At 43.2% G+C, this 11,017-nt stretch overlaps 1 protein-coding gene across 1 annotated transcript in view; it reads right to left on the bottom strand.

The window, feature by feature from the left end:
• The window catches only part of grin2ba (glutamate receptor, ionotropic, N-methyl D-aspartate 2B, genome duplicate a), a 45,836-nt gene that overhangs the window by 20,775 nt on the left and 14,044 nt on the right, over positions 1-11,017 (bottom strand). The gene's annotated exons all lie outside the window — the stretch shown is intronic.

The raw sequence follows: 11,017 nt of genomic DNA on the forward strand, positions 1-11,017 counted from the left end.
CTAACAAACCATCCCAGATAACCCTTCCAGACCTACAGAACACTCACAAACCTAATTAACCATCCTAGATAAGCTTCCCAGACCTACAGAACCTTCCTAGATATACAGAACTCTCTTAAAACTACTGAACCCTTCTAGAAAAAAATATCAGCACTTCCATGAGCGACTCACACACACACACACCATTTCTGCTTTCACACTGTGCCAACACATTGACACACCAGCTGTGGTACTCTGGCATCCATAACACATGTGCGCACACACACACACACACACATACACACACACGCGCACACACACACAGTATGCAGCCTCATATTGCTTTCTGCCAATAAATGCATCTGCCACTACTGCTTCACTGCAGTACACACACACACACACACACACACACACACACACACACACACACGTCTCTATAATATACACATATTCAGCCTGGACAATGTGACCTTCACGCTGTAAGACTCCGATAAAGAGGTGTGAAGATTATTAACCTCGTCGCTTTCTCTCTATATATCTTTCAGCACTTCTCTCTCTCACTTTCTCCCTTGGCCGATAGCTCACTCTCTCACTCTGCTGCTCCCTCCCTCCCTCCCCTCTTTTGCCCTCTCTCTATGTCCGGCTTCAGCTCTGAGTGGAATTATTAATTAAAAGAAATCAATTTCCGTCTTAAATATAACTATTATGCCTGACATCACACACTGACCTCGCTGTGACATGCTCTCACACACACACACACACACACACACACGCACTAATGCACAGTGACAGAGCTCTACATGTACTGGAAATGTCTCTCTCTCTCTCTCTCTCTCTCTCTCTCTCTCTCTCTCTCTGTCTCTGTCTCACACATACACACACGCACACACACGCACACACACACACACACACACTAATGCACAGTGACAGAGCTCTGCTGTACTGGCACTGTCTCCTTCTCTCTCTCTCTCTCTCTCTCTCTCTCTCTCTCTCACACACACACACAGACACACACACACACAAACACACGATCTTGTGTGTCTGGATTACTGAACTGAAGGAGAAAACTATTAAACATTATTAGCATATATTAGCATATTTCAATAACAATATGTATAAGCTCTGTCACAAACACAAGAATCATGACCAGTTATTATTCTTGGAGGAATGGTTCTGACCTTCTGCTAGAGTTCCTAAAAGTTTTCCTTCCAGCATGCTTATCTGCCCTTGCTGAACATGTGGGTGATGTCCTTCCTTTCTGGTTTTCCAGAACTTTTTTGACGCCAACCAAAATATGTTCCCCATGGCCTCCACAAAGTCTTCATATGCCTTAACTAGCTATCCACAGCTTCTCTTCTGAACCAGTAGTCCAGCAATCCAGCTAGGTCTTAAAGACCCTGTTCTTCTACTTTACATCGTCCCTTACTACTAGCATCTAACACCCACCTGGTTCTCAGATTACGACCATGACAGCCTACTCAAATTTTTTAAAGACGGTGTATTTGGGCTTCATGTCTCGTACCTTTTTTCAGGATGTGTGTGAAGGTCTCTCAGAGGTGAGAGTGAATAATTCCAGCACTTCCCACCAAACTCCGGCTGCATGTTTGGGCTTGCTGGGTCTGACCTCCAGTTTACCCCACCATCTGATCCAACACACTACCAGATGGTGATCGATTAACAACTCAGTACATCTCTTTACCCAAACGTGTGTGTGGGAATACTCAGGAACCTTTGTCTTCATCCCAGTTCATTCCCACAGAGTTAAGGAGTCGCATCAGTGTTCCCATTCAAAGTTTTTCAGATTCTTAATGTTTATATGAATCATAAACTGGACACCCTGTAGCCAGGTTTCATTTAGATACGCTTCACATGTAGTCCGAGCCAAAGCTTTGTGCATGTGTGAAATGAGGTTTAGTGTCAAGGCTACCATAACAACAAGTTTTGAATCCATTTTGTTTTTAACACATTTTAAACTCTATCCATCTCAGTACAATGTCCTCAACTTGTGATTATTGAGTTGATAGCAAAAAGAAGAGTTTGTGACCCAATCATCCGGAAATCCTGATGATGCCACAGCCATCCGTGGCCAAGAAACCATACTCTCTCTCCCCTGTCACTCACAGGGACACTAGCCAACTGTGAGCTGTGAACACGTGTATGTGGAAGAGAGTGAAAAGTGCTTTCCTCTGAGTGTGTTACACTGCCCTGTGATCCAGCATAAGAAACAGTTTGAAAAGACGTTGTCTGGCTTCATGAGTCTCGGAGAAGCACGCGTTAGCACGTGTGGTAGATGTTATATGATGGGAAGAGCTGGCAGATGGGTGGGAATTGGCAAATGACCAAAGTGGGGAGAAAAGCATTATCCATCCATCCATGAAACACACTCATCTTCCACACCCATGTCCATCTACTGATATTAAAGTTTATTGAGGTCAATTCCTATCCTGTATCTGCCTTAGAATGTTAGTTTGATGCCCATCACACCTCACAATTATTTTAAACAGATTAAAGTCTGTGTTTTCTTACACAACCATTTTATTGCATCAGGAGCGCATCATGCAGACACACGTTCACAGAACAAGTCCAACAGTGAAAGTAATCAGACACGTACTGTATGTTTACACAGAGATTATTCTTCTGTTTAACTGATTATTAAAAAGACATTAACTCACCTCCTCCAATCAGTGTACTCTATTCTGACCGAGGTGCATACATGATTACTTTTATATTCCGATTGAGCACTCGGTCGCTTTATAAACAGTTTATTAGGCTGCATGTAAACGTTTGTGGATTTGAGTCACAATGAGGAAATATATTCAATTAATACCTAACACACTCTATACTGGAATACTGAAACTGGCCCTTTAAACTAAATGTATTAGTAGTAGCAGTAAAACTCACCAGGATCAGTAACTGGACCTGTGTGTGTGTGTGTGTGTGTGTGTGTGTGTGTGTGTGTGTGTAAAACGTAAGTGTAAGAGTAAGCGTAACAGCTTGTGGTGTCTCTGAGTGCTGCCAGGTTGGCATGCTTCTCCTGTGTAATTGACTGAGCACATCTTGTGTTCCTCAATCACACTTTCACACCTTCTCTCTCTCTCAGTCTCTCTGTGTGTTGCTCTCTATCTGTCTGTCTGCCTGTCTGTCTGTCTCTCTCTCTCTCTCTCTCTCTCTCTCTCTCTCGTGCTCTCTTTGTCCCTGTCTGGGAGTGAAGCCAGGAGAAGGACGTAACATACGCAGTGAGAGGAGAGTCACAGAGAAAAACAGGAACAAATGCAAGTGTGAAATTATGTACAACTCGACAAGGACAGAGAGAGAGAGAGAGAGAGAGAGAGAGAGAGAGAGAGAGAGATTGAGGAAAAGGAAATGCCTCAGGGTTTTTATCCATAAGCAGAGAGAGAAAGATAATGACCCCATTACCATCCTAATATTAAATAGTGCTGCATTATATAGTATTATATATACACTACATATAAAATCTATATACTAATACATTGAATAATATATAAAAAATATATATTTATTTTGTTATCCAGTGATACCCACATGTCAGGCCAAGCATTTCTTTTAGCTACTCACTGCATTCTCCCAGATAATCACAAGGCAATACATATAGTGATATGATGGAAAGAGATAAAGAAAGAGAGAGAGAGAGAGAGAGAGGGAGAGAGAGACAGACAGCCTGGGAGAGGGACAAAAAGAGACAGAGAGAAAGAGAGAGAAATACAGATACAAACAGATTATTTCGAGAGAGACAAAAAGACACAGGGATGGAGCGACAGTGTGAGAAAGAGAGATGTGTGTGTGTTTGAGAGAGAGAGAGAGAGAGAGAGAGAGAGAGAGAGAGAGAGAGAGAGAGAAGTTGTAGTTTCCAGCAGAGTTTAAAATTGTCCTCAGCTGGAACCAGACAGAAGGAAGAATTAGGACACATATTTAGGACTCTCTCTCTCTCTATCTTCTCTCTATCTATCTCTCTCTGTCTTCTCTCTCTCTCTCTCTGTGTGTGTGTGTGTGTGTGTGTGTGTGTTGGGGGTATAAACAGGCAGGTAATACATGATGATTCACACTGGTGCCAGTTTATTTACAGTAGATGTGCTTTGTTTATTTTTGCAGAAACACCATAGACGACAGTGAGACCGAGACCGAGCGGAGTCTGCTCCCTACCATGCCCCTGCACTGAAGTTTTAGTTTAGGGGTACGTGCGATGAAGAAAAAGAACACTGTGGGGAAAAAGAACAATAAAGGGAGCCTGAATCTCTGAGTAAAGTTCACCTGTCTCCTTTCTGATTCATCCTTCACACCCAGACACACACTGGGTTCTACATGCTCTCTGTCCTGTTTCATCTTGACATCTATCTAGTATGTAACTAGCTACACTGTCTGTATAAGCCAGTGGCCCGTAAGGTGTCATCCTTGATACAGAAAGTGGGTATTATCCCTTCCACAATCAGCACTGCCATAAGACCCACAATTAAACACTAACTACTGACCCACAGACCAACTACTGATTCACAAATACAAATACTTAAAGAAATATATGCCAATGCATGCCAGACCCACAACTATACATCAAAACAATTACACACTAACTACAGAACTAAAAAAAACCCCACCAACTACAGACTAACCATATATCTAACAAACTACACACCAACTACAGACCCACAGGGCAACTACAAACAGAGAACAACATAATGATAATGAGTCTTTATTGGTCACACATACATTACAGCACAGTGAAATTTTTCTTCGCATACCCGAGAGTGTTAGGAGGTTGGGGTCAGACATGATACAGTGCCCCTTCGGCACCCCTTTGTAGCAAAGAGGGTTAAGGGCCTTGCTCAAGGGCCCAACAGTGGCAGCTTGGCAGTGCTGGGGCTTGAACCCCCGACCTTCCAATCAGTAACCCAGAGCCTTAATCGTCATGTCACCACTGCCCCCACTGAACTACAGACAGACTAGAGCCCACAACTACAGACATGATGTATGCACCACCTACAGATGCTCCACATCATATAAGCTTTAGGTGACAGAGGATAAGATCAGGTAGTCAACTGTACCCAGTTAAATTAGCTGTTTAATAATCTGCAGCCTCATCACTGCTCAGTAACAAATTAAGAACACTTGAGGACACATTTGAATATGTTTCTCTTCATTATACTACATGCTGCGCTCAACAACCAACAGTGATGAAGACTTTACCAAAGGGCACATAGAGGACACAAAACAAGAGCTAAAAAATAAGATGTAAATCAGCCTCTGATGTGTGTGTGTGTCTGTGTGTGTGTGTGTGTGTGTGTGTGTGTGTGTGTGTGAAGACAGTCCATGACCGCTAGCCATGTGAGCGATTCAGCACCTCCTACACCCACTGATTCACCTCACACCTTCCACTGAGTACACACACACACACACACACACACACACACACACACACACACATAACAGCACATTAGGTAGCACTCTCAAAATCCTCTAAAAACATCTGTAGACTCACTGCATTACAGAACCACAGCTGCAAAGCTGGCCTAAAAATAATTATGAGCATATCCAATACACTCAAAAACTACACAACTGTAGACTCACAGTTACAAGCCCACAGAACTACTCAGTAACTACAGAATCACAGTACCACACAACAACTGCACTCCCAACCACATATTCACAGAAATACACAACTACAGAACCCAAAACAAACTTACAGACTCCAAACCTAATTACATACCCTTCAGAAGCGTAGCAACTGCAGACTCAGAGAATTACACAGCAACTATGTACCTACAAATACAGACCCATAAATACTGAACTACCCAAGAGAACCCACAGAACTACAGAACCACAGAACTAGGCGGTGGTTAAGTCTCTGGGTTATTGATCAAAAGGTCGGGGGTTCAAATTAACTGTGGCCACCAAGCTCCCACAGTTGGGCCCTTGAGCAAGGCCCTAACCCTCTCTCTGCTCCAGGGACGCCATATCATGGCTTACCTTGCATTCTGACCTCAACATCCTGATAAGCTGATATATGTTAGAAGAAGAAAAAAGAATTTCACTGTGCTGCAATGTATATGTGAAACTACAGGTCTACAGAGCCACAGGGCCACAGGACTACAGAGCCATGGAACTATAGAGCCACAACTACAGACCCACAGAGCTATAGAGCCACAGAACTAAGAAGCAACTAGACACCCACAACTACCAACCTAAAAAACTACAGAGTCACTGGACTACAGAGCCACAAAACTACAGGGCCACAGGATTACAGAGCCACAACTACAAAGCCATATGATTACAGAACCACATGATTACAGAGCCACAGGACTACATAGCCACGGGACTACAGAGCCATGGGACTACAGGACTACAGAGTCACAATTACAGAGCCACAGGACTACAGGACTACAGAGCCATGGGACTACAGGACTATAGAGCCATGGGACTACAGGACTACAGAGCCACAATTACAGAGCCACAGGACTACAGAGCCACAAAAATACAGGACTATAAAGCCACAGGTCAACGTGACTACAGAGCCATGGGACTACAAAACTATAGAGCCACAATTCAACAGGACTACAGAGCCATTTGACTACAGAATTATAGAGCCACAGGTCAATGGGACTACAGAGCCATGGGACTACAGGTCTACAGAGCCACAATTACAGAGCCACAGGACTACAGGACTACAGAGGCACAGATCAATGGGACTACAGAACCATGGGACTACAGGACTACAAAGCCACAGGACTACAGAGCCACGGGACTACAGGACTACAAAGCCACAGGACTACAGAGCCATGGGACTACAGGACTACAATGCCATGGGACTACAGAGCCATGGGACTACAGGATTATAGAGCCATGGGACTACAGGACTACAATGCCATGGGACTACAGAGCCATGGGACTACAGGACTACAATGCCATGGGACTACAGAGCCATGGGACTACAGGACTATAGAGCCATGGGACTACAGGACTACAGAACCACAATTACAGAGCCACAGGAGTACAGGACTACAGAGCCACAATTACAGAGCCACAGGAGTACAGGACTAAAGAGCCATGGGACTACTAGACTACAGAGCCACAGACGGGACTACAGGTCCACAGGACTATAGAGCCACAACTACAGAGCCACTGGACTATAGAGCCATGGGACTACAGGACTAAAGAGCCATGGGACTACAGGACTACAGAGTCATGGGACTACAGAGCCATGGGACTACGGAGCCACAACTACAGAGCCACAGGACTACAGAGCCGCAGAGCCAAAGTACTACAGACATACAACTGCAAACCCACAAGTACAGACCCACAGAACTATTGAGCCACAGAACTATGAAGCAACTACACAACCTCAACTAACAACCTAAAGAACTACAGGCCCACAGGAGTACAGTGCCACAGGGCCACAAAGACATAGACCCACAGAAGTAGAAGACCACAAAGCCACAGACCCACAGAACTGCAAAACCACAAAGCCACAGACCCACAGAACTACAGGACTACAGAGCCAAATAACCACAGACCCACAACTATAGAGTCACAGGACTAGGCAGCAACTACACAACCACAAATACCAACCAAAAGAGCTACAGACCCACAACTACTGCAATTATGTGACTACTACACATCTACAAATACAGATTCAAAAGTTCAGAAGATCAGAACTCCAAAACAACACACACACAACTACAGACCTGCAAAACAAACTTAAAAACCAAGTGCAGACCCACAACACTGGTCACATGAAGTGATAGAAGCAAATCCATAACTAAACAAACTTCTTACAACTACAGACTCACTTCAGAGTTATGACTGTTAATGTGAGTGTTTATGTAATGCACATCCAGGTGGCTGTGTGCGGAAAACAAATGAAGTTTATCAGTGTTAGGTTGTGTTTTTCAGTGGAGCCACCAGGGCAGCATTTAGCAGCACAAACAGACTGAGTCAGAGTCTCACACACACATACACACACAAACCCACCCACAGTCTGCTCCTAATCATCCTCTCTCTCTCTCTCTCTCTCTCTCTCTCTCTCTCATGTGGTTCAACACAAGTATGTTCTCCTTCACTCCATTCATCCATTTTTCTTTCGTTCATGCACTCCAACTGCAGCATCATTTCGCTCATCTCTCCATCTATCTCCTGGCATGAAAGACTGCTAATTCTCTCTCTCTCTCTCTCTCTCTCTCTCTCTCTCCCTCTCTCTCCCTCTCTCTCTCTCATTTCTGATGGATCCCTTATTCATTTTATGGGAGTAACACACTCCTCTCTTCCCCTCAGTAAACGTCGGACCCTAGAGGATTTTGCTGTGCCGACGAAACGGAGAGAGATAGACAGACAGAGATTGAGCAATTGTTGAAGATGGGTGTCGTGCTTTCTTTCACACACAGAGAAAACAAATCTTCCCTAAACAATGGTTTGGCTTTTCTATAGGAAACACAATGAGCTGATAGAGAGAGAGAGAGAGAGAGAGAGAGAGAGAGAGAGACTATACTGTACATGGTGTAACATTAGTCTTAACGTCTGTGTGGGTGTGTTTATGACTCACACCATTTCCGCTACAGACTCCAGCATACACACCTGTGCTTCAGTGTGTGTGGGTGTGTGCACACTGGACTTTTAAAGAGAATTGTACAAAAGACTGTTACCTTGTCGCAACGGAAATCCAACCATACTTTGGACAATGCACAGTAAACGTTAGTGACAAGGTGTTTTAGCAGTTTTATAAGTTTAGATTTGTAGCGTAATTCACTCGATTTCAGCCCAAATGTGCTAACGTGATAAAACAATTGTCAGAGATAAATTTTATGAGCAAAGATGAACAGTCTAAGCATACTAATACGATCTTTCTCTGGGCTTCCGTGTTTTTTTTTAAATGTAAGCACTGGACTGCGTTTAGATTGGGACTTGGGAAATCAACCTGGAACTTTCCAAGTTCCGAATACGATTGTTTGCAGCATAAGAACATGATCACAAATCTTCTCCACACCAATACATGTTTTAACCAAACTGTCCTGAAGAGGGCTCTAATACAACAGACTGGGTGTAAAGTGCCCAGAAAGGAGAGGAGTTCACGTTGCAAAGAAGTCCTGTTTGCTTTCATGTCTTTATTGCCAAGCCTGTCTTGTCCGAGCTGCAATTACAAAACTGTGATGAGACAGTAGGACCGTGAATAACCAAGTGTGTATTTGTGTTTATTTTGTTTCCCCATGTTGGTGTAATACGAGCATCATACTGTACAAATACTTTGCTATGAAGCTACAGGTTACACAATCATGACATCTTTGCAGATTATGATTTTAAATAAGGTGCACAGCATACAGAAAGTGTAGTTTTGTGATTTCAGTTTATTTCTATTTAGTTTCCACTTCACTCACATGAAACAGAGGGAAAAAAGCATGAAGCATGAAAAAAAGGCAGCACGGCTCGTGTTTGACACTTCACTGACGTGTCTCTGATGATGTAGCTGGTGTGGAATGAAAAGGTTGTCAAAATAGAATTGAATGAGGGCGTGACATGGCGTGTCCAGTGTGAAATGGCCTTTCAGAGTTCTCCTCAAAGTACAATCTGACACTGTGTGACGTCGCATGAGCAGTCTTAGATGAAGGAAGTTTTAGTCTGTGCCCTCACTGGGTGGTAGTGCTCATCTAGCTAGCAGATGAGAAATAATGATGATGATGATGATGATGATGATGATGATGACAAAAGTGTTAGCTAGTGTTAACCAAAAGCTGCTACATTGACATTATATATCCAGCACACCAGACAACTTGATATGGCATCCAACACATTTACCATCGCCTGTGAGGACCACAGTAAACATGTTTACATCAACAACAAATAAAATAAAAAAAAAATTAATGGACTTTAAGCATCAACAGTGGCAGGGATGGCAATGGCATCTAGAAGAAAAACTAAGCTGTACTGCAGCTGCATGAACTCTGACCTTCTGCTTCCAGCACCGTAGTCCATGGTCCTTCTACAGCACAAACGACTATTTAACATACTCCACAAAACACTTTAATGTTAATTATATTTGCAAAAGATGACAACACTTTTGGTTCAGTGAATTCAGTCAAAGACACATAAATTAATCCATTTTCTGAACATATTTCTGATATCATACAACAGCACATACTCTGACATTCACTTATCTTCTAATGCGTAAAGCAATTCTGCCATAGTGTATTGTTTAGTGGCTTTAGTTTCCATGGCTGCAGCATAACCAAACACATAGTTGTGGTCACTGTAGCTTTCCGTATAGCCATCGTTACGTAAAGTCCTTAATATCCAGCATGGAGTCAACTGCAATGGTGGAGCCATGCCATTCATAAGCGTTCCTGCTGTCTACTTAGCCAAGAACTCTTCAGACAGCTGCGTCCAAGTGAAAAATACCCTACTCACCAACAGTGTGACACCAACTGACCCATGGTCCATTAAAGTCACCCTAAATATCTACACTTCTCAAAGTAATTACAAGTGTTTATCCTGACCTGTGTCCTGTAGATTTGTATCTAAGTGTTTCTGCTGTAATCATAAAGACTGACCTGTTGTTCATCCCAGAACCCTTATTCACAAAAAATACTGAACATCCTGTACACACAATCCATACGGTTTGTCTTTAATCTTCTACACCTGCATACTGTAATGATTTATACTATCTGATGTCACACAGACAAGGATGGGTTCCCTTGGGAGACTGGTTCCTCTCAAGGTTTCTTCCTCACATTTTCAGGGAGTTTTTCCTCTGGCTTGTTCATTGGGGAGCGAAATCTATATTCGTATTTCTGCAAAGCTGCTTTGTGACGATGTTTATTGTTAAAAGTGCATGTCCCGTGTGACTGTACCAAGATACACAGGTCCAGGTTTGTGCTTCACAGCCTTCTGCAGTGACATCAGCATTAGCAGTGACAGCCTCTGACAAAGCAATGCAATTGTGAGGAAGAAACATCTTCATCTGCAAGTGGTTTGACTTTTGTGTTGCAGTCTGTGCTGTGTGAGGGTGTGCATGACTCATACCATTTCCACTAAGGATTCC

Source organism: Ictalurus furcatus, chromosome 12, assembly GCF_023375685.1.
Source record: "Ictalurus furcatus strain D&B chromosome 12, Billie_1.0, whole genome shotgun sequence".
Classification (NCBI taxonomy): Eukaryota; Metazoa; Chordata; class Actinopteri; order Siluriformes; family Ictaluridae; genus Ictalurus; species Ictalurus furcatus.